This window comes from Dasypus novemcinctus, chromosome 2 (assembly GCF_030445035.2).
Source record: "Dasypus novemcinctus isolate mDasNov1 chromosome 2, mDasNov1.1.hap2, whole genome shotgun sequence".
Classification (NCBI taxonomy): Eukaryota; Metazoa; Chordata; class Mammalia; order Cingulata; family Dasypodidae; genus Dasypus; species Dasypus novemcinctus.
The window spans coordinates 183,976,313-184,000,472 of NC_080674.1; the positions used below are offsets into that span (position 1 = coordinate 183,976,313).

Genomic DNA, 24,160 nt, shown 5'->3' on the forward strand with positions numbered 1-24,160 from the left:
AGGTCTCCTTTAAAAACCCACCTGTTTACCATTCTTCAGCGCCTTTGTGTGTGTGAGTTTATAGGGTTACAAGGTACCCGTGGAATAGACTAGGGCCGCTATTGTTTGGGGATGGAAGTAAGGGTGAATAAGAAAGATCTAGAGAGAGGCTGCGGGGTGTCATCCAGTGGACCCCTGAAACGCGGGGGTCTTGGTGGGCATGACGACTAGCAGGGGATCCTTGACGGGGAGGGGCACTGATAAAGGAAAGGTGAGATGTCAAGTTTTCCTATTAGTCCAGAGGCCAAGAGCACCCAAGCTTTAGGCGGTCCCAGGTGGGTTCCTAGCCCTTGCTTCTGGCTTCTTAGACCAGGGAGTAATTCCTTAACCCATGTTTCATTCATTTACTTCACGAAACCACACTGACTGTCTATAGTGCAGTGGGCATTGGTTCTGGAGAGACAGGGTATAACAAAACAGACAAACTTCCTGTCCACAGGGGGCTTACATTCTAGTTGGGAAGAGACAGACCCCAAACAAGTAAACACACTGTGATACCAGATAGCAGTAAGGGCTCTGAAGAAAATGGGTCAGGGAAAGGCAACGGGGAGTGCTGGAGGTTCTAGTGTGGCCAGCCTGGCCAGGGCCACCTCCCTGAGGAGGGAACGCCAGGGCAGAGAGTAATCGGAGGGAGACTGGCATCTGACTGCTCACTGCTGGCACACAGAGGTGCTGAATTCAAGTGCGGCTCTGTTGTTTTGGCTAGCCATCATTGGGCCAGGGACATTCCCTTTGGAATGAATTCCCTGAACACGGCTGATAGCTGTGCTGGGCATTTGCCCCTTGGAGCAAGTTATATCTCTTCCCTGCTGAGCCTCAGGTTCCTTGTTTGTGAAGTGGGGGCAGCAATTAGATCTCCTCCACAGGGTTGTCTTGAAAAGGAGATGGCGCGTGTGAGGACCCTAGGCAAATTGTCGAGAATTGCACTGATGAGTGCATTTACAGTGTCACCCCTTGTCAAATGCTGAGGATGCTCCAGTCCCACAGATAGTCGCACATCCAGCCAATGGCTCATGGGCCTCGGTGTCTCTAGGGAACTGTCAGGCACTGCTTTGTGTCCCCTGACTCTGCCACGCAGCTCCCCTCGGGGCTGAGCTTCCTTCAGTCTAGAGGTTAAAAGTGGGTTACCCAGGACTGGCTGCTTCTCAGTTGGTATTCAGGCGCACAGCGAGACAGCCGCCAACAGTTCCGATCTATTGGTGCCTGTGCCACCCCGGATGTTAAAAATCTTTGACTCTCACCCCAGGTAAAAGTGGACTCATGTTCCAATCCCAGCTCCACTGTGTGACCTTGGGCGAGATAGTCTCTGTCCTCCCCATTTGCACATCTGTAAAATGGGAGTCCTAACTATACTCTCTCAGAGTTGCTGGGAGAATTAGATGAATGATGCAAAACACGGCAGTGCCTAACACATGACGCTATGTAAGTGTTTGTCGTTGCTATTATTACTTTTGATAGTCCCCTATTACCACTGTCTTACTCATCTCCTTGTTCCCCGTAGCTATGTCAGGCTTGGTATGTGGTGGGCACTCAATAAATGTTGGGTGGATGGATGGATGAACATATAGGTGGATGAGTTACTGGTTTTTTTTTTTTTTATCTCTGAGTTTTTTTCTCTCTATATTTTTAAATAGTTTTGTGCTTTTTAAAAAAAAGTTTCTGGTAACTTATATACAATCTAAAATTTCCCATTTTATCCACTTTCAAATATACAGTTCAGTGGTGTTAATTATAATCACAAAGTTGTATCTCCAAACACTGCCAGCATTACTCAAACTTTTCCATCATTCCAAACAGAAACTCCGTGCCAATTAAGCATTAACTTTCCATCCCCACCCTCACGTGTACCTTGGTAGCCTGTATTCTAGTTTCTGACTTTATGGATTTGCGTATTGTACTTATTTCATATCAGCAAGGTCACACAATACTTGTCTTTTGGTGTCTGGCTTATTTCACTCAACACGATGTCTTCAAGGTTCATCCATGTTGTAACATCTATCAGAACTTCAGTCCTTTTTTTAGGGCTGAATAATATTCCACCGTGTGTATATACCACATTTTGTCTACCCACTCATCTGTTGATGGACACTTGGGTTACCCCCATCTTTTGGCTATTGTGAATAATGCTGCCATGAACATCGTTAAGAAGCAAGTATCTGAATCCCTGCTTTCGATTCTTTTGCATATATACCTAGAGTTTGGACTGTTGGGTCATATGGTAATTCTCTACTAAACTTTCTGAGAAACCGCCGATCCATTTTCCACAGTGGCTTCACCATTTTATGTTCCTACCAACAATACACAGAGTACCTATTTCTCCACATCCTTGACAGCACTTGTTTCCCTTTAAAAAATTTTTTTTAAATAGTAGCCATTCTAGTGTGTGTGAAATGGAATCTCACTGTGGTTTTGATTTACATTTCCCTGCTGGCTAATGATGGTGAGCGTCTTTTCATGTGTTTATTGGGCATTTGTGTATCTTTGGAGAAATGTTTATTCAAGTCTTTTTCCCATTTTAAAAATTGTTGTTGAGTTGTAGAAGTTCTTTATATATTCTGGATATTAAACCTTTATCAGATATATGGTTTCCAAATATTTTCTGGATGAGCTACTTCTTATTTCTCCTAAACTGTTAAGGTCAAGGCCTTGAGGGTGATGAAGGAAAATATGTTGGGTGCTGATGGTGCAGTTTGGGGGATACCACCTTTCCATTAAAATCCCCTTTCTTGCAGAAATGCCTGCGGGTTGGAGGGAGAGAGCCTGGCTCGCCTTATCTGTGTTCCACCGTCAACCCTGACAGAGCATGGGCCATGTGAGCTGCGCATGACAACGTGACCCGCTGTCACTCTAGGAGGTGACTGAGGTGGGGAGAAGTGAAATGACTTTTCCTTTTTTTCTTTTTAAAGGAGGTCCTGGGGAATGCACCCAGGGCCTCATACGTGGGAGGCAGGCGCTCAGCCGCTGAGCTATGCCCACTCCCGGTGAGGCGACTTTCTGGAGGCCACACCAGGACCGCCGACCCCAGACCCCCTGCACTCAGCCTGTCCGCCTGTGGTCCATCCCCTGCCAAGAGCTGTATCCCACAGCCTTGGGCCAGCGACTCCCTCTGGAAGTCCCTCTTTCCTTTGAGGGGGACGGGGGACGTGACAGTGGCCACGCTGGCCGCGTGGCCTTGGCCTTCGTGGCAGGGGGTGTTTTACACCAGCTTCACTTGGAAATTTCCACCATCTCTTCAGAGAGGTTTGGCTAAGGCCACTCAGTTCACAGACTAGGCAGCCGGCACGTCTCGCAGGTGTCCAAGGGCTCCCCTTCGCGTCGGGCGCCTCGGGGACGTGCCGCTGGCTGGGACGGCGCCTGGGCTCTCCTGGGCGTGTGGCCCCGGTGCGCGGCTACGGGGAAGTCCAGCCTCGGTAGGAGCCCAGCCACCCTGCCGTGTTCTGAGTCGTTTGACAGCTCCGTGATTCGCTCAGTCTCTGAAGTTCTTCCCACGCTCCTCCCCGCCATTAAGAGGGAAAGAATGGTTTGGTATTTTCTGGCGGGAAGGGTTTGAATTTGCTTTTTTTTTTTACCCAAAAGAGCATTTTATTTATAAAATCTTTGCCAACTAACTTCAAGAATGAAAGAAAATAATTCCATCGCAGAGAGACCGTCTTGTAAACTGTCCTCCTAGTCTGAGCTCCTTGGGACCCCGAAATTCCAATTCTTCTAACTCGAATTCCCACAGCGGTGTAGATGCAGAATTCCCACGGGAAGGAACCTGAGAGAGGCAGAAGCCATTAGCAAACATTTGCAGGGCTCTCAGGCAGAGAGCGGCAGGAAGGGCGTTTTCCCTGTGTCCAGCTGTGACTCAGGCGAAGATGCCAGGCGGGTTTATAACACTCTCTTCTTCTCAGCTGGGCTAAAAGATCCAGCTCAGCCTTGAGACCGAGCGACCTGGGAAGTGTCTCCACTAAAGGTTAACGTCTCCACATCTCCAGCTTGGGGGGTAGAGTTGGATGGAGGGGTGAATGTTTTCTTGCCCTCAGCTAGAGCTTTGAAATGCTGTGAATTCTTGAGTTTGGAGTAGAGAGAAAAGAGCAGGTGGAGGTACAGAATCTGACTCTTGCAGATAGGGATGTCTAGAATGGCACAGATGGCAGGATGCTTGGCCGGGCTGCAGTTGGTCTCAGCAGGAGGCAGGCTGGCCTTGCCCAAGAGCTCTTCAAAGCCTGGGACCATTCCCACATCAGTGTGTCAGTATCGGGCATCGGCCTGGTAGAGTGCGCAGTTGCAGGGGGCTTAGAACAGGGTCGCCCCAGGATGCTCTCAGTCCCCGTGTCCATGGCTTTGGGATTCTTTTCTGCATCTTCCGGGCTCTTTACTTTCCTGTGTTGTGTGATATTGTGCTGCTTGGAATTCTCTGTTAACCAGAGCGAGAGCCCCGTGGGGTCTGACTGCTTCATAGAGGCTCCTCCGAGACCAAGAGGCCGAGGCTGTCAGGTTTCCATCGGACGTGGGACCTTTCAGAAGGCATCTATAGCCCCAACAGCTGGGGTAAAATCGGGAGTGAGAGGTTTTGGTTGGTGGTCCAGGTCAACCCCCTGAGGTGTGCACCTGCTGACGTGCTGGAAGAGCTCCTCAGTCTCAGCAGAAGCCAGCAAATGTCCGTAATCTGCAGGATCATCAGCCCCTTCCCGAGGGGCGCCATGCTCTTCGTCCTCTTCATCTTCATCGGAATCCGTTTCAGGTGAGTCGTCCTCCTCCTCGTCGTCGTCCTCACTGACGTCCTGCTGAGGTTCAACTTCTCCTCGTTGTTTTCCTCTTCATAGTCATCACTGCTGTTATCAGCTGAGGTGTCGTTGGGAAGACGGGCAGAAGGGGAAGGCCTCGGCGTCTTGGGGTTGGACTGTAATTACTTGCAGCCTCTTCAGAGTCGTTACTCTCTGGACGCTCATCGTACGTCTGGTTTTCAACCATCTTGGTCTGTAGCCCCTCTGACTCCGTCTCCTCTGTATGGAAAGAACCACAGCCTAGACTGGGGTCTCGTGCCATCCTCAGACCTGGCCACGTCAGGGCTTCCTGGAGGCGCCAGTCTGTTGTCCTGAATCTGGTTTCATGAGCTTAGCCTTTTCCAACCCGTACCAGGTAACGGGTGGAAGGTGTAGGTCAGCCATGGTTCTCTCTCTAAGTGCAAATGCTTCAGCATCTTCTGGGTTCCTGGATGTTTTGTTCTTTTTTTGAGATCCATTTATTTATTCCCTCCCCACCCTCACTGTTGTTTTGTGCTCGATGTCTGCTCTCTGTGTCTGTTCGTTGTGTGCTCTCTGTGTCTGCTCGTCTTCTTTCAGGAGGAACCAGGAACCGAAGCCGAGACCTCCCATGTGGGAGGGAGGTGCCCAATTGCTTGAACCACATCTGCTCTCCTCCTGGGCAACTTTTGAGCTGAGAATCTCCTTTCGTCTGCCCTTTCTACCTGCCTCTCCCCTCCTTCCTTCTCTCCCCACTCCCTCCTTTCTTCCCGCCCTCTCTTTCCCCTCCCTCCCAATCTCCCTCCTTCTTTCCAGGCATCTTTATCAAATGCCTACCAAGTGCCCTTCGCTCTGCCAGACACTGGACAAGATCACACGTGATGTGTGCCCACGGTGACGCGTATTCCCTCCCCCATTTTTACCATGCTTTCACCGGTGCACACACGCTGTCGTTTTTGGTAGATCTTGGTCCATGTTCCATTTATTTTCTATGCTGACTTTTTCAGAGCAGAACGAAGCAACCGCTCCTGCTGTAAATTTAATTCCCGATGGCTTACCAAGGCGAGCTGACGGAAACATCATCAGGAGATAGGCTTGGGTGAGTGGCACTGGCCAGTGGGCAGCTAACAAGCACAAGCAATGGGTCCCGGTGAGCCATCGGGCCTCAAGGGGCAAGCCAGGGTTTCCACATTTTTGTGAGGCTGGCATCGTGGGGATCCACCTGGCCTGCTTTACGGAGAGATTGCTTTGCCTTCGGGGGCTTGGAAAAGCTTCTCTGAAATAGCCATGCATTTGTCCAAAGACTGGAAACAGTTCTGATCCTGGAATTTCCCTCCCGGGCTTGTTTTCGCATGTGTGGGGATGGTCTTCTACCCCAATACGACTTTCAGTGGATGCCTTCAGGAGCGGCTTTGACCGCTCCCCGGGCGGAAGGGGGCTGGCGTGCGGCCCCCTGAGGCCTCACCCGCAGACGCAGCCTGCTGCCTGGAGCCGGCCTTCTGGGAACGCAGACGGCAGTTCTTGTCTTTCTGGGAAACCTTCAGCTCCTCCATGCGGCTCTCTCTGCGCGATAGCAGGGGGGAAGGACGGCATGGAACAGAAATAAAAGAGACAGGCTTGTTTTACCTGGGTTCAAGACGTCCCGGGCTGAGGCCGCTCAGCGGACAGCGCCCTCTCCTTTCGCCGGCGAGGCGAGCCGCGGGCTTGTGCTGCCCGCGTTGCCGCTCAGGCCTGCTCGCCAGGGCCTTCCGCAGCCCCACCCCTGCCCCCTCCTCTGCCACCCTTCCACTCAACTCCGTGTTCCAGCCACACCGAGCGCGCTTGGTGGGCTGCTTCCCAGTTGCCCCCCACTCCAGATCTCTTCTCTTCCCCGCTCTGCGCTCCCCAAGAATCTGACCCCCAGGGGCTGCATGGCCCAGCCTCCCCTGCCCTCTGGCTTCTCGGTGGGTTTGGCCAATGGGGGCCACAGCGGGAGCTTTGAGGAGGGAGGAGGGTGGTGGGGGCATTTCGTCCCCGGGCTCCCTGCCCGCGGGCTCAGTTCAGGCCGGCGGCATGACGTAGGGGTCTCGGCCCCTCTCGCCGCGGTCCTCTCGGCATGACTTTTCCTTTTGGGTTCCGGAAGCTGGTGCCTCCCCTCATCTCTTTGGGTCTAGGAGTAGTCCGGCTGGCCTGACTCTGCGTTATCTCTGGTGATTTCCCGATAGCTTGCCCACACCTATATAAAGAGTGTGTTTACGAACTGCTTCTGGATTCTTTCTCTTACTTTGAGTATTCCTGCTGGAACTTGGGCTGACATATGCAGTCTCTCCTTTTATATACTTGTCCCTTTTCCCCACGCTGTTCCCTCTACCAAGAATTCCCTTCCTTCCCCCACCTACCTGTGGAACTATACCTTCTCCTTGAAAACCCAACTGAAACGTCACTTCCGAAGCCTGCCCTGAGTCCCCTACGTTACTCCCACTTTGTTTTTTTTTTTTTTTTTTTTAAAGATTTATTTATTTATTTAATTTCCCCCCCTCCCCTGGTTGTCTGTTCTTGGTGTCTATTTGCTGCGTCTTGTTTCTTTGTCCGCTTCTGTTGTCGTCAGCGGCATGGGAAGTGTGGGTGGCGCCATTTCTGGGCAGGCTGCTCTTTCTTTTTCACGCTGGGCGGCTCTCCTCACGGGCACACTCCTTGCGCGTGGGGGCCACGCGGGGGACACCCTTGCGTGGCACGGCACTCCTTGCGCGCATCAGCGCTGCGCCTGGCCAGCTCCACACGGGTCAAGGAGGCCCGGGGTTTGAACCGCGGACCTCCCATATGGTAGACGGACGCCCTAACCACTGGGCCAAAGTCCGTTTCCCCGTTACTCCCACTTTGGCCTCCACCTCCCTTTATGGTGTTAATCCCATCCACGTCGGTCCTCACTCTCACCTCTTACCATCCAGGAGGTGTCCAAACTTTCCCTCATCAAAATTTTACCATGTTGAAGCGCTTCAGTTTCTAACTAAATGGCCAGCTACTGTGCCTAATTCAATGATTGGGCCAGAGTAGGTGTTTAATAAACAGTAACCATCACCAGACTACTTTATACTAAAGTGTGCATGGCTATCTGGTTTAATGCATTATCCTTTTCTGGAACACCTTACCTTTGTAAGGGACCTTTCTGAGATGATATTCCCTAAAATGAATCTCTAAATTGGCAGTGTGGGGGATCAGGAGGTGTTCTTCTGGGGCTCCCCAGAGTGGATTGAGTATAAGGCCTCCCTGTCTGCAGGTCTGGGAAACAGAGAATCATTCCAGGCAGTTTCCAGTGGGCAGAGGCTGCTTGGAAAGAAGGCAGGTTGCTCATAGGAGCCTGGGGGAGCAGTGCCTGTGGAAAAAGACAGATGTGTAGACACATCTCTGCTCGAATGATGTGGGCTTCCAGTGAGATTGGAATGTGATTTTCTAAATTGTGCCTGGCTGCCTTTCTTCTCTTGTGGTTGAGTTTGTAATAACATAAGCTAGGAGTCGAGTTTTGCCAAAGTGGAAAAAAAAAAATGCCATCCAATGGATTTTTTATGGCAGTTCTTAAACATGATTTTTTTTATTATCACTATTAAAGATGAAGCTCAGTAAGTCTTTAAGGTCCCACTTTGGAGCTGCTGAGCCAAGGCACAGACTTCCAAGGTCGGGCGTGGGCGGCTGAGGGACGCTGCGCCTGGCGGTGGCCAACCCTGGCGAAGCCGCTTTGTGCAATTTCGCCCAAAAACGGAGCCACCTACGTAAGGACAAATCCAGAGGATTTTGATCATCCAGGGCCTGGGACAGAGATCAAAGCAAAGCAGCTCACTCTTCATTAAGTTCAAGACTGCTGTGGTCCAAGAAGTTCCAATATATCGTTCCCAGAGTGCAGGGAAGGACCCTAGGAGGTAGCGAGGCAGGGCCAAGAGGGACTGCCCTCTGCAAACCGGTCTCTTCCCTGGTCAGTGGGCAGAGGTGGCCAATCTGGCATCCGGTTTTACAATCACGATATTTGGGGCATCTTTCCCAAAAGAGTCTGGCAGGACTCCGCAGCCGGCAGTCTGGCAGGACTCTTGGGAAGAGCCCACAGCCATGCTTGCTGAGTTGTGTGTGGACACTGAGGACCCTGGAGTGGTCAGCACAGAGGTTTCTCGGGTTGGGGGGGGGATGATAACCTTAGGTCGGCAAAAGGGAAGGGCCAGGGACTCTGCACTTGCAGCTCCCCCCACTCCCTGTTTCTCATGTCATCCATATCCTGAATCCCCCTTTTCCTGGAGCTGTCGTGTAGCCCCTGTGAAGTCCCAAAACCAGGCACGGGAAGGCTGGAACTGAGGGCTTGTTGCTGGTCATTGCTGACAACCCAAGTTGACCACTCTCTCTGCTGCCTGCCTGAGCCCCTGTAGCCCCCAGGGTGGACTCCCCGTCCCGTATCGTCCTGGCGTGTATCGCGCAGCGTGGGGTTATCCATACGTTCTAGTGTTCGGCTTGTTTCAGGTGTATCCTAGTGACCCAGTGACCTCAGCTAGCATGTGCGTTCATCAAGGAACTAGAGGGCAGCTTTGATATTTTGTTTCGTAAAATACCAGCCACATGAATCAGTCATAAACTGTGACCTTGTGACATCTCACTATCGTACCTCCAATGTTCAGCACTTGGTAGATGCTCAATAAATATTGGCCTGTTGAATGATTCTGAGCCGTCACCTGATGTGCTCTTGGTTGTTCTAAAATCTGGTTCATTTCGGTTCTTCCGCTTCTGTGTTTATTTCTCTGGATTAGCCCTGGTGTTGGGAGGCCTCCTGCGCTGGTTAGAGCTGAGTGACATGCTTGCCTGTTTCTCCGGCCTCAGGAAGCTGCTATCGTGCTAGCTCTAAAGCTGTCTGACTGCAGACCCTTCACCCCAGCAGAGAGAGATCGCTGAATCAAGTGGTGGTTTCAGTCCCGCTTCTTTCAAGGAACTGCACCTAAATATGCTTCAAGAAAATCTCCAGTCAAAACGTTTTGGAAAGAGCAGCCAGATTTTGTAAGGAAAAAGCAGGGCAGTTTCATGGCCAAAGATGTTCTAGGTGATTCTACACTTGAGGGACCTTCCAAGACAAGAGGCTGTCCAACTAGCGTTTTCAGGAGTCGTGGTCTCCAAGGTGACTTGTCACCAGAGCACGTCCTGTGGGTCACAGGGAGAGACTCAGACTGTCTCCCCAGGGTGGCGTGACCTCATCAGAAAATGGTTTTCTCTCCCCTGCCCTCTGCTGTTCCCACCACTCCCCGCAGATCTCGACATCAAGAAAGTCAGGGGTGAGTGTGATGGCAGGAAGACTTCTCTTAGGACTGGTGGTGGAGGGGAAAATGAGGCGTGAGCCCAGCTTTGGTCCTTGTTCCCTCACTGCCCAGCCTGGGATGGCTTCCCTGGAGACCAATGGCAGAGAATCAGGGAGGTTTTGCCCCCTTCCAGCTTTTTGTTTTCTAGGGCAAGTGCACTGGGCCGAGCAGAGATGCTGAAGATGCTGATCTGAACTGTTTTATTTGTGGATTGTTCTGTGACTTGAGGCAGGTCTCTGAACACTGTGTGCCTTAGTTTCCCTATTTGTATGACAACATGGGAGAAGGTCACATCCTCACCCAATGCCATTTCCTCTCAATTCCTTTTGACCACCTCTCAATTCCTGATACTCCCCAAACCTATTTTGTGCTCAGCTAGTTGCCAACTTATCTCTTTCTTAGATATATGTTGAAAACAACTGCAGGGATTTTTTTTTTTTTTTTTTTGAAAAGGACACTCTAAACATAAAAGAGGATTCTGAAAGTTTGGAATTCTTCCAGGTGCAAATGAACAAATCTCCAATGGTAATATTTCAGCAGAGAGACTATTTCTTTTCTTCTAAAGGGAGGCTTTTCTGGAATGCCTTGGAGCCCATCCTGGTGTCAGAGGAGCTTTTCTATGGCTGAGATAATAGAGATTCCTTTTCTTGCTTATCATTAGTATACAACTATTTTTTTCATATCAAAATTGTTTTGTATGCATCAATTTCCTCAACATTTTATTATAAAAATTTAAAATAATATAGAAAAGTGGAAAGAGTTGTGTAGGAACACTCATATATCTACCACCTAGATTCTACAGGCAGTAATGTTTTCATGCTGGTTTTATCATGCATCTTTCGATTTCACTTTCCCTCAACACATCCACCCATCTATAATTTTTGGTTGCATTTCAGAGTGAGTTGCAGACTTCAGCACACATCCTCTCATATCCTTCATCCTGTGGGAGCATTAGTGTTCACCATAGGCTGGCCAGTTCATTTTTTTTTTGGATTGACAATGAAATGCACAAACCTCAAGTGTACTATTTGCAGGCATCAATATTTTTTTTAAAAGTCACGTCTGTTTTGTTCCTGTTTTCCCAAACTTCCACACTTAAAAGTTAATTAATCAAGTACCTATTTTTTCTAAGCGGCAGCGTTTTACTCCCTGTTTGGAAGCCAGGGGCCCAGATTCCTTGGTAGCTCAGTCCAACCTGGTCTCTCGACATCCTGGCCACGGATGCACATCTCCTTCCTGCCCTCGGTCCAGGAGGCTCAGAGCCACTCTCGGGTCCCCTCTGCCACGGCCTGCCCTTGTCCAGCCACCACCGGCATTTGTGTGGTGCATCTCAGCTTGGGAAGAGCTTGCCCTCAGACACCTGACTGCGGCTTAGTGGGGTCTCGAGGGTCAGGACTCTGGCTACTCCTCGGGTAGGAACACCGAGGCTCAGGTCGTGCACCTTGCATCTGGATCCAGAATCTGCACACATTGAGCTCTTCCTGGGACCCCACGAGCTTTCTCCTGGGCGGAACTCCCAGGCAACAAAAGAATGAATCAATTTGTCTCAGAGTAGAGTTCTTGGGAGTTCGATTTGAATACTGGGTTAAATTGGCCGTGGGCTCACAGATGATTTAATTTGCTGTGTAGGTGAAAAGGAGGTTTGTGGTCTAGTGGGAAGAGCACTGGTCTGGGAGTCAGCAGACCTGGACTCTGTCATGTAGGAGCTGTGTGACCTTGGGTAAGTCACTGACACAATGTTTTTGGAGTGCTTAACAGATGCCCCATGGGGTACAGACATAATCCTATTCAGTAGGCCCAACACCCTACCATCATTTTCAACCGTGTTTTACAGATGAGGAAGCTGAAGCACAGATAGGAAACTGAGGCAAGAGAGGTCAAGTAGCCCAAGGTCACACAGCTGAAGAGCCCAGGCTCTCGGAGTCGAGCTTGCACTCATCAGTACAGCGCAACGTCGCAGCATCTGCACGTGGGATAACCAGGCCCTCCTTTCGGGTTGTCATGGGACCATGAGGTAAGACGTGTAAAGTTTTCTCTCCAGGGATGAGGAAGCTGTGTTTCCTGCCTCTGCAAGTACAAACACAAGGTGACAACTGACAGCTTCTGGGCCAACTTTGACCCATGCAGTGTTAGATAATAGAGTTTTTTTGTTTGTTTGTTTTTCTTTTTAATTTGGATTTGCAACACTTAAGAATTAAGAACATGCACATAAAAATATACTTTCCCGGCTTACTTTTAAAAAAATTGAACATCTGGCCAAAGTGGATCCGATTTGGGCATGAAGCAACAGGTTGGCGTCCTAGCGAGGTGACGTGTGCTTCCCAGTTTTCTGTAGTCCCCACCACTCCCTCTTGCCTTCTCTTCCCCGAGGCATTTCTCATCCTGCTTGGACAAAACCATGGCTTTTCTGACACCAGGCCCACTTCCCCTGGGCTTAGTGGCTGCCTGGGCCCAGAGGGAATGTGGGTTTGTAGATAGAGCAAACACAAATAGCTCAGGAGGGGCACATTCTTAGCATATTCCAGAAGGGAGCCACAACTCAAGAGTCATTTGCTATCTCTGAGATTCAAAGGTCAGGATGTTCTCTTCACAGTAAACTCATTTATGTACACAGAAATGTTTTAAAGGCGCTGGTTTCCCTGCATGTCACAAGCCAGCAGGCTTGCAGAAGATGACACTTTGGTGAGTGCTGTGACCGGACCTTGGGTTGTCAGCTTTTGTCTTCCTTGCGCTTTCCTTGTCAGCCTTTGTCCTTTTCTTGGTATTTTTGGCATACTCACCCCTTTCTAGGCCCTGGATCCTTGTGCTGCTCAGGGCATTCTGCCTGGAGATGCCACCCAGTTCCCAGGGCCCAGATCTGACAGTGTCATCAAGTTACCTGGGAGAGGTGGCTCTAATACCACATTCCCCCAGGAGGGGCTAGCCTTTAGGTACCACCAGAGCGTTTTTTTTCCAAAGGTAAATTTATGTATTTTATTTTCGTGGGTTCCAGAAGCACATAACTAGCATATCAAGCCTATGATTTCGAGAATATTATTGCTTAGGAGGAAGCTAAGTATAAAAAAAAATAGTTAATTTCAAGTCAGCTTAAAGAACAATGGTGAGTAAGTAATAATACAGGTGTAAAGTCACACCAAATATACGGGGTAGTGATACAGGAACACAGAAGTTTGGGAAACACTGCCCGGGGCCTCTTTCATCCCCACCCACTGTGGGCCAAGTCCAGGGGGCAGGAAGTCGGTCCTTCTTTCTAACTCCTTGCTCTGCTTCTGTCTCTCCTCCTTCCCACCAGGCTGGGGAAGCTTGACCTGGATATGGGATGGAATTGGGAAGCCAGGAAGCTTTCCTTTTCCTACTCCCAGCTTCCCCTAAATCTACTGGGTTGTCTTTGAGAACAGTCCCCTTCCTGGGCCTAGACTTCTGAAACTCAAGGCAGGAAAAGCTTCTTTACGCAGTGTCATTTCTTCCGTGAAGCAGAATGCTGTGTGAATGGGCCTGAATGCATCAGAGGGTAGCAGGAAAGAGCAGGGACAAAACCAAACCAATTTTAAAAACTTCATTAGTTACTCTTTTCAAACAAGTACACTACCACACAGGCATGTAGCAGCTTGACGTATGGACAGATGTTGGAGTGAACACAGGCTCTCCGACTGAATCCAGTAAGTGAGCTTGGCTGAATTACTTCAGCTCTCTGAGCCTCAGTTTCAGTATTTGTATAATGGGAACAATAATATGTAACTTGAAGCACTGTTAAAATAAGATATAGTGTGCAAACTGGTAGGCATAAGTAGTCACTGAATAGCCCATGAATGATGATGAAGGTGATGATGATGACGGAAGGACTGTGGTGAGGCAGGGTCTTTCTTCAGGCACTGATGTTAATTTAGGGAGGAAGAGGAGTTGCACCTTGAGGTGTTGCCTTGGAGATTTTGCCTACGAGAATATCCTGGCAGAGCCACTGCCTGTCAACATATCAACGGCCAGGCCTCAGGGCCACTGTCTTCCAGGCCTTTGTTTGCTGTGTGGGGATAGAGAACATTCTGTTCCTGGTTAGAAGGCAAGCCTGTGGGAGTGGAGGGCCGCTCTGGGCACCTGGCTTTCTTCTAGATTGGGTAAAAGCCCCCTGGGCCCCGTGCAGGAGGAGCCGCCCTCTCATCGGCTCCCCTGGGTGGATACACAGCTGAGATTAAGGAATCTCAGCAGGGGTCCAGTGTGGAAGGCACCTGAGCACCGGACCTTGAATGGAGACCCCTAGGATTCTGGCCAGTCTGACAATACAACAAAGTACAGAGATGGCCCCGAGAAACTAGCTTGGCTTCTCCCAGCAAGGCCTCCCCATTAAGAATGGATGCCTCAGGACCGGCTGTAGCTCTGGGGTTGAGCGCCTGCTTCCCAGGTACGAGGTCCTGGATTCAATCCCCAGCACATCCTTAAAAAAAAAAAAAAAAAAGGGAAACGGACTTTGGCCCAGTGGTTAGGGCGTCCGTCTACCACATGGGAGGTCCGCGGTTCAACCCCCGGGCCTCCTTGACCCGTGTGGAGCTGGCCCATGCGCAGTGCTGATGCGCGCAAGGAGTGCCGTGCTACACAGGGGTGTCCCCCGCGTAGGGGAGCCCCACGCGCAAGGAGTGCACCCATAAGGAGAGCCGCCCAGCGCGAAGGAGGGAGCAGCCTGCCGAGGAATGGTGCCGCCCACACTTCCCGAGCCGCTGACGACAACAGAAGCGGACAAAGAAACAAGACGCAGCAAAAAGACACAGAAAACAGACAACCGGGGGAGGGGAGGGGAATTAAATAAATAAAAATAAATCTTTAAAAAAAAAAAAAAAAAAAAAAAATGGATGCCTCTCTTTGGTGGGCTTTCATTTGGCTTTCCGTCATTTTGGTGGACTTTGGTGATGGAAATTCTTTGGATATTGTAGGTATTAAGTTATTAAACTGAGTGTCCCTGCAATTCTCCTGGAAATAGCAGTGGGATATTGTCTCTCTCCAGGAAGTCTTCCCCAGCCACTTAATCAGAGCTATACACCTTTCTAGTCCTAGCACTTATCATTCTGTGCTGAAATGATTTGTCCATGGGTGTATCTCCCCACTGAGGCCACAGGCTTTTTCAGTCCTAATCACAGCAGTGCTTTCAGTACCCCACACCTGACAAGCATAAGAAGGGTCTCAGTGAGGGCTTGTTGAATGAAGACATAGTATACGAGCTGACTAAAAGCAAAGTGTGGGATCAGAGAATCAGGTTTAAAGCCTTACCAGTTAGAAGACCTCACATTCTTATTTAGTGAAATAGAGGAAAGGATACTTAACCCTGGGGTTACAGTGAGGGAAATAGGATATTTCCAGGAAATAGAGATTTAGAGCATTGGTTTCTCAAAGGACTGTAGCCTGGAGGGACTGGGAGGTTGAGGGGATTAACTGGGTAATTACCCACTAGGAAGTTAGTCACATTTATGTTGTGATGCAACCAACCATCAGAATTGAGAGCCAATGTTTGATCAGAGGAGTTCCCCTTTTTGGATATGTATTAGATAGTTTCTATTTTCTTTTTTTCTGGCTTTCTTCATTCATGGAATGAAAACCACCCCTAAAAACCTAAAGGGGCACCTCAGCCTGCTCCTAAATTCCAAAGAGACGGGAAAAGAAGTAAAAGGTTAAGCACGGACATACCTAGTCTCCAAAGATGTTTGGGAAAGGGGGCCAGTTTTTGAGACTGCCTAAACTGGCAGTTCTGATTGTTTGACTGATGTCAGGTGGTGGAAATGGCAGCCACCTGTGTTCATGGACAGTATCTGCACAGACAGCCCCTCATATCCCAGCCAATGGCTTACTGAGAGTCGTTTGTAATGAATGAAGGCGTGAATTTATTTTTCGGATGTAGGTGGTAGGAAGGAAGAACTTAACTCCAGTTAAGTGCAAGTCAACCAGGGCTGGGTTCTGAGGCTGTTTCAGGTTCTGTTCTGGAGCAGTGCCCTTAGAAAGTGCATGGTGGACATGACTCCAGGGGATGAGCCTCCCAGGCACTGAGGAATTATTACCAAGCACCAACTAGCAATGCACCTGGAAAAGACCTTGACCATAAGGGGGAAATGGTAAATACAAATGAGTTTTTATGGCTAAGAGATTTCAAAGTGAGTCAGGAGGTCATCCCAAAGGTTACACTAATGCATGTCTCAGCAGGAGGTCATTCCAAAGGTTACACTAATGCATGTTTCAGCAGGATCTCATTGACTGCCACAGTGGGACTCCTGAGGGCTCTAGAGACATTCAGACACTATAGGCAGGGCAACCTCAGGAGTTTGGTGTCCTGCCAGTAGACCTTACCTTGGAATTTATGCTCCCCAGTGTGACAGAGTTGGACTCATTTGTGATATCCCTACAGAAGGATCTTCTGCCCCTTATATATGAACCTATAGTTAGTACTATACTTGATAGGTGTATGTCCAAGAGACTTAAATCTTTGATCCATCCATGTGCCAGTTGGGCCCTGAATCTCAGCAGAGTTGCAACACCTACTCTCCAGTTCATTGGACTCACCCATGACAACTAACAAGGAGATGATGATGGACAACACCGATCCCAAGGAACGGAGAGAGTGCAACTGCAAACAAGATATTTCCATCCATCTGCCCCATGGGATCTAAATTCCCTCTTAATTAGAAACAGAGTGGCTATCACCATCCCCAAATCCTCAAGACTGGGGAATGAACAATGGACTAAGTTATAGACATTATTATTCTACTGTAGACTTACTATTATTCTAACAATGGAAGATCTTTAATCATTGATATAAAGGCAGTGCCACCATACGTTCTGAAGGAAAGGAGAGGGGAGAAGAGGTGTAATATGGGGCCTTTTCAGGGCATTGGATTTGTCCTGCATGACATTGCAATGACTGATACAGGCCATGTATATTTTGTCATAACCTACAAAATTGTGAAAGATAGAGTGTAAACTATAATGCAAACTATAATCCTGGTTAGTGGCAATGCTTCAATATATGTTCATTAATTATAACAAATGTGCCACACTAATGAAGGGTGTTAATGTGGGAAAGTGTAGGAGGGGAAGGGAGTGGGGCATATGGGAAGCCCCTATATTTTTTATCTAACATTTTTGTAATCTAAGTATCTTTAAAATAAATAAGTTAATTAATTTTTTTTTAAAGTGCATGATGGGAATAGGTGTAGCTCTGTGACTGAGTGCCTGCTTCCCATGTATGAGGTCCTGGGTTCAATCCCTGGTACCTCCTGAAAAAGAAAGAAAAGAAAGAGCACGGTATTATTTATGTAGTCTAAAGCATCAACCTGACTTCTAGATAGGGTTTTTTTTTTTAATGTTTGCTTAAAAAAATATATGGATTCATAGAAGTTAAAGAGCATAGAGAGGTCTGGTGCACCACAAAGATCTCTCTTATGGTACACTTTTGGAATAGCACACAGCCTGTTTCTAACTCCAGGCAACTACTAACCTGTTTTACATCACTATAATTTTATTATTTCGATGTTATATAAATGAAACCATATTGTATATGACCTTTTTTTAAAAAGATTTAGTTTTTATTTATTTCTCTCTCCTCCCCGCCCCCCCCCCCCACCTAGTTGTCTGCTCTCTGTGTCCATTCGCTATGTGTTCTTCTGTGACCACTTCTATCCTTATCAGTGGCACCGGGAACCTGTGTTTCTTTTTGTTGTGTCATCTTGTTGCGTCAGCTCTCCGTGTGTGCGGCGCCATTCTTGGGCAGGCTGCACTTTCTTTCGCGCTGGGCGGATCTCCTTACTGGGTGCACTCCTTGCGCGTGAGGCTCCCCTAGGTGGGGGACACCCCTGCATGGCACGGCATTCCTTGCGCACATCAGCACTGCGCATGGGCCAGCTCCACACGGGTCAAGGAGGTCCAGGGTTTGAACCACGGACTTCCCATGTGGTAGGCAGACGCCCTAACCATTGGGCCAAGTCCGCTTCCCTGTATATGACCTTTTGAGATTGGCTTCTTTCAGCCATTATAATGCCTCTGAGATCATCCACATTTTTGTCTGTATTACTAGCTTGTTCCTTTTAATTGCTGAGTAGTATTCCACGGTAAGGACGGATCACAATTTGTTCATCCATTCATCTATCGAGAGCATTGTGATTGTTTTCAGTTTTGGGCTTTATGAATTAGGCTGCTATAAACATTCCTGTTCAAGTTTTTGCAATGGGTCTAAGTGTTCATTTCTCTGGGAAAAACGCCTGGGAGTACAAATGCTAGGCTGAATCTAAGTATGTGTTTAATGTTTAAAGAAATTGCCAAACTATTTTCCAGAGTGGCTGTATAATTTTACAATGAGCAATGTATGAGAGATCCATTTCCTCTGCATCTTCACTTGAGGTTGATATTGTCACTTCTTTTTATTTTAGCTCTTCCAATAGGTGTGCAGTGATATCTCCTTGTGGTTTTACTTCTTTGCATTTCCCTAGTGGCTAATGATGTTGGACATCTTTCACGGGTCTATCTGCGTGTCCTCTTTGGTAAAATGTCTCTTTATTTCCTTTAGATATAGGTTTGGAAATTTTTGTTTTGGTTGGCAATTCAATAATGAGAAATTGAATTTGAATTTAATTTAAGGAGCCAGCAAATTAATATGGTGAATCCTAGATCAGGGGTCTTGATGGGGTCATCAGAATAAAAAGCAGGTACTGTATTTTATAGTGTACAGCCTCTAAGGGGAGGTGGGATGCTAAAGATGAATAAATGATATATCAATTTAAGCATTTTTTTCATATTCAATGTCACTAGCACAGTCTCAAAGTTATTTAATTCTTGTAGTACCATCATTAACTGGGTGCTCCTATCCAGCTTATTTCTGCATGTAACACAGTCCATCAAGGCAGTTTAGAAATGGCGTAGGGTCCCCCTGTCTATTCCTCTGGCATCTTCCAAATGCTCCTTCTCTTTAAAAGGGTGCTGCCTTTGCAATACTGTCCCCTTCCCTTCCTTTTCTCTTCCCAGTTTTCCTCTAAGCTGCATCTGGACACTCTGCCCACCCCAATGACCCCACACACCTTTAAATCCAGTGCAACTGCTGAGGCCCAATGAATGCAAATTCTTTTTTTAGAGGAACCCAAACTATAGTTGCAACAACCAACGTTCTCTGTTGAACACTTCCATGGGCCACACCCTTTGCTCTATGCTTTTTTCATGCATCATCTCATTTAGCTCAATTCTCACAATAGCCCTATTTACAGACAAGGAAACTAAGGCTCAGGGGATGAGATGCTCTCAAGGTCGCATAGCTCAGAAGTTTTGAATACAGACATATCTGATTCCGAAGCCTGTGCTCCCTTTTGATGTGACACCCCATATTTTAATAAGTCCTCTGCTTCTGGGCTCCTTTTGGGTCCTATCTCCTTTTGCAGATGTTCACTAGCTCCCCAGGTACTGTCTATTGCTCTGGCTACATCCCACGCACGGCCGTTGGTCCTAGTGGGCCCCGTTGTCCGTCAAGCAAAGGCGATTTCATTTGAGCCGAGTTTCTCTCTGATGAACGCCCTGGCTGGCTGCTGGGAAGACATGCCATCACCCCGTGCCCCCCTGGTAAGGCCCTGCCTGTCCCTGCCCTCACACTCACTCTGACTCCCAGGCTCCTTTGGAATAAAATCCTTCTAATCCAAAACATTGGGTTTGTATTTAACAATCTGCTTCAGCTGGGTCTCAGCAGGATACAGATGGCGTGCACAGAGAAGCGTTGAACCAGAAGTGAGGGCAGGAGGAAGGTAGTGCATAAGGAATGCTGAGGCACCCCAGGATCAGCAAGCCCTGGGGCCGTGACCACCCCACACCTGAAAGGGGCGAGGAAAGGAAGGGGTGTTACTGGAGCCCAGTGAGAGCTGGGGGCATGGAAATGGGATGTGCCTTCCAGAAGCTGTGGGCACAGAGGCACTCCCAGCATTGCAGCAGGGCAGGTGGGGAGCAGGATTGGACCTCCCGTTGGTCAAACCCACCTGTGAGCCACAGGGCAAAGGGCAGGTGAGACAGTCCTCAGAGGAGGACATTCCAGGGCGCGGGTGGAGAACGGTGGCGGTATTGGGAGGCTGAATATTGCCCCCTCACATAAAAGTGCACGCCCTAACCCCTGGAACCTGTGCATAAGGGTTGACACAGCAAAAGAGATTTTGCCGATGTGATTAAATTAAGGATCTTGAGATGGGGAGACGTTTTAGTTTCCTCGTTGCTAAAACAAATACCATACACTGGGTTGGCTTAACAGCAGGAATTTTTTGGCTCACGGTGTCAGAGGCTGGCTTCCTCTCGGGGTTGGTATCTTCTGGCTGGCCAGCAATCTTTGGGGTTCACTGGCTCCTCTATCACATGGCCATGTACATGGCGGCGTCTTCTCCTTTCTCCTCTGGGTTCCACTGGCTTGCGGCTTCTGGCCGCTCCTTGTGGCTTCTCTGTCTGATTTCACTCTGTTTGTAAATGATTCCAGGAATTCGGATGAAAGCCCAGCCTGGTCCAGTTGGGAAGCGACATCTTGAAGAGGTCTCATTTACAATCCACACCCTCCAGAAGGCAGACCAAGTTCAGGACCTTGTCCAAACTGGGGTCCCCAACTCAGTCCACACAGGAGATTATCTGGGTGATCTAGAGAGGCCCTATATAAACACAGGGGTCCTTACGCAAGGGAGGGCAGAGGTCAGAGTGAGCAGAAGGAGGGGTGGTGATGAAAGCAAGAGGTTGGAGAGAGGCGAGGAAGGGGTCACAGACGAAGAATGCGGGCAGCCTCTAGAAGGTGCGAAAGTCCAGGACAAAGGTCCCTTCAGAGCCTCCAGAAGGAGTCAAACTCCAAAACTGTAGAGAATGAATTTTGTTTTAAGGTACCAGGGCCAGGATTGAACCCAGAACCTTGTGTGTGAGGAAGACAGTGCTCAACCATTGAGCCGCATTGGCTCCTCTGAGTTGGTTTCTTTATTTGCCTGTTTGAAACGTCTGTTTTTAGGAGGCACCGGGGGCCAAACCCAGGACCTCCCATGTGAGAAGCAGGCGCTCAACCCCTTGAGCCACATCCACTCCCAATTTCTATTGTTTTAAGGCCCAAATTTGTAGTGATTTGACACAGTGGCCAAAGGAACCTAGTACACATAGTTTTCCTTCATTCGGTCAATGTCTTTAATGTGTCTCTCCTCTTGGGTGCCAGCTGTCCTTCCTCATATAGAGTGCTTCTGACAGGGACGAGGCCACAGAAGAGACCGCATCCCAACCAGTTATCACTGAGTCAGTAACTGGTGGAGCACCTTTGGGCACCTCAGAGGGTCCAGCTGGCTCTCTTTGATGAGGAGGTCGAGGTCGATGGGTCCCCAACAGGGAAGGCTCAGGACCAGGGTGCCATGGGAGCTGGTAGCCTGTTCCCTATCACAACAGCTGGAGCCCAGCTTGGGTTGACAGCAGGGAGTTTCTGGGGGCCTCTTGATGCATGTGGCCTGTATTAGCTTCCTGTGGCTGCTGTAACAAATTACCTCCAACTCAGTGGCTTCCAACAACACACATTGATTGTCTTATAGTTCTGAAGGTCAGAAGTCTGGGATTACTTTCACTTTAAGTCAAGGTATGGGCCAGGGCTGGTTCCTTCCAGAGGTTCTAGGGGCCTTTTCCAGCTTCTAGTGGCTGCCTGCATCCCTTGGCTGGTGGCCCCTTCCTTCTTCAAAGCCCGTCACCCCAATCGCTGCTTCTGTCATCACATTGCCTTCTCTTATTCTGACTCCTCCTGTGGGGGCTTCTGGTTTCTGGTCTGGTATGCAAAGGCCTTGGGAGTTGTCTCTTCCATCCCAACGGCAGGAAAAATAATGAACAAACTGAAAAACAGTGACTCTTCTTAACCCCCTCAGAAAACTGAGGTCCCTGGACAATCCACTGTCCCTAAAATAGGAGAGAGACTGGTAAAGAAAACCACAACTTATCGGGAGAAGCGCAGGGACATAAATGGAATGTTTGAACTGTAATTGATGAATTGCTGGGTGTGGACATGCTTGAGATTTCCAGACTCAGGGACCCCCATTTTGGGGGTGAAGGGGGAGTCCCCAGACTTCATGAGTTTTACTTCCAAGAGCCCAGCCAGGTTCTCACAGCAAGGACTGGAGAAAATCCCCTAGAGCTTCCAGCAGGGCAAGGGGAAAAGTAACCATTCCGAAATCTACCCAGAGATTTGGATGAGAGCCTTAACCAATTTGGGTTTTACCAGAGCATCAACTTGTGAGGGAAGGGAAATATCAAATTCCAGCCCCTGGTAGCCTTTCTGTCTTGCACAAGGTTGGGGATGGGGGTGGGGGTGGCAGGAAGCTGAGAAGCATCTGTGAAGGTCACAGCCCTGGAACACAGGAGCACAGACTCACTGAAAGACGGAGCCCAAATTCCCTCCCTGCATACCTATTCATGACATCAGGAGGGCTCTGGCATGATGACAGGGTTATGAGGGAACGATCTGCAAAGCTCAGCCCAAACCAGGGGAGCCCAAAATGACGACCCCAGAGGAAATTTTAGCCTCTGACACCTACTGCTACAGCCAACAGTAAACAGCCTAATTCCTAGCCAGATAAACATAAAACCTCACACCCAAGGTTCCGTTCCTTTTACCCAGTACATCATGTCCAGCTTTCCGGAAAAAAAAAAGAAAAAATAAATTCCAGGGCATACTAAAAGGCAAAAAATGGTGTCTGAAGAGACAGAGCAAGCACCAGAACCTAACTCTTCCTGGGTATCTTCTTTTTTTTTTTTTTTTTTTAAGATTCGTTTATTTTTATTTCTTTATTTCTCCCCCTTCATTGTTTGCACTCACTGTCTGCTCATCCTCCTTTTAGGAGGTACCAGGAACCGAATCCAGGGACTCCCCGTGTGAGCCACCTCTGCTCCCCACCCACTGTGCCTCTCATGGTGTCTCCGTGCTGTCTCTTGGTTGCATCATCTCACTGCATCATCCTGTCACGGCAGCTGGTCATCCTGCTACCTCTCTTCAGGAGGCACCGGGAACCGAACCTGGGACCTCCCATGTGGCAGGCGGGAGCCCAGCAGCTTGAGCCACATCTGATCTCCCTGCATACCCTCTTATAAGGACCTTTGTAATTACATTGAGGGCCCCCCGAGAAAAGGCAGGGTAATCTCTCCATCCCAAGATCCCTAACTTAATCAAATCGGTGAAGTTGCTTTCGCCAGAGACGCTAAATTCACGGGTGCTGGGAATTCGGATGTGGACTTCTTTGCGGAGTGTTTTTCAGTCTCAGAGCAGGAAGTTGAGGACGCCCTTTGAACCCTGTCCACGGTTCCGGAAGGGCTTGGGTAGTAACTAGGGCCTGAGCCAATGCCTCTCTGTGTGCAGGACAACATGAGCTTCACCTGAAGGACATGTCTTTCCTCCATGCTCTGGCCTCTTCCTGGGAAATGGATCTTCAATGGCTTTTCTTGAAAGGAACATAGGAAAGTGATCAGGTGGGACCCACATGAACATGAGATTTTGTAAAAAAAACAAACAAACTAAAAGCTTTCAGCGATTGCCCGAGAGCTCAGGAGGGGGATTTGACAGGCTGTCTGGGAAGAATTCAGAGATGCTGCTCACTGAAGGCCTGTTGCGTTTCCCTGTGCCGTTCGCGGGCTTTTCCTGGCGAGCATTCCTAACTTCTCTGAAGCCAGATGGAGTATAGTCTAAGGCCCAAGCGAAGTTCCTGGGGCCTGGGAAATCTGGCTACCTCTCCGTTGTTCCCGCCACAAGAACATTCCATTACATACAGCAGCTATAGTTTGGGTTTCTCTATAAAAGGAGTTTGCCTTCATTGGGCCACAAAAATTGCGCCGGATTTAAAGGTCTGGGTGGGTGGGGTCTCCAAACACAGCTTAGGGGACAACTGGGGTCCACAGTGGAAGGAGAGAAGGACGGGAAGGGCAGCACTGTGAGCGCAGCATCGGTTTGAAGAGAAGGAGCATTTGGAAGATATGGGAGGAGCAGACGTCAGGACCCAGGCCGTTTCTAAACTGCCGCGACTGAGTGTGTTGTATGCAGGAGGTATAAGCTATGTGTAATGTGCAGGAGTAAGCTAGAGAGGGAAGACCCAGCCTGTCTTTATT

The 24,160-nt window shown here is 48.9% G+C and overlaps 1 pseudogene; it reads right to left on the reverse strand.

Moving 5' to 3' along the window:
- Positions 1–3,951: 3,951 nt before the first annotated feature.
- Positions 3,952–6,319, reverse strand: LOC101418573 (intraflagellar transport protein 46 homolog pseudogene; annotated as a pseudogene).
- Positions 6,320–24,160: the final 17,841 nt, after the last annotated feature.